Source organism: Octopus bimaculoides, chromosome Z (assembly GCF_046866305.1).
Source record: "Octopus bimaculoides isolate indiv1 chromosome Z, ASM4686630v1, whole genome shotgun sequence".
NCBI classification, from domain to species: Eukaryota; Metazoa; Mollusca; class Cephalopoda; order Octopoda; family Octopodidae; genus Octopus; species Octopus bimaculoides.
Window position 1 is genome coordinate 47,217,661 of NC_142944.1, and position 593 is coordinate 47,218,253.

The window sequence follows — 593 nt, forward strand, 5'->3', positions numbered from 1 at the left end:
TATTCAACATATATATGTATAATAATCATTACACATATTTCTATATACTCCACACAAAAAAACATACCGCCAAACACTGTATATAGCCAGAAAAATCAAGCTGAAACTACGAATTCATAGTGTAAAATTTCCGCATGAAAGTTTAATAAACATGTATATCAATAAAAAGTTTTGAGTCATCTTTCAGTTTACTATAAAATTTGTTTTAATGAATATATATATATATATATAAAATTTAGAGAAAAGAAACCAAAGTTCATGAACTCATCCATGAAAATTCATAGTCACATATAGAAAAATTTAATAAATCCCTAATAATTATATATATGTGTGTGTGTGTGTGTGTGTGTGTGTGTGTGTGTGTGTGTGTGTGTAGGTATGTTGGTGAAAACAGGAACTCAAAATATGTGTATATGCATACTTTTATTTATATTTAGTAGAAGCAACATATTCACTCAAGGTCCCAGATTTTAGTGTGTTGACAATTATCACCAACGCACAAAACTCTCGTATCCCGAGTCACTCAGTTGCTTCTGCTAAATATTCACACACACACACACACACACACACACACACACACACACACACACACA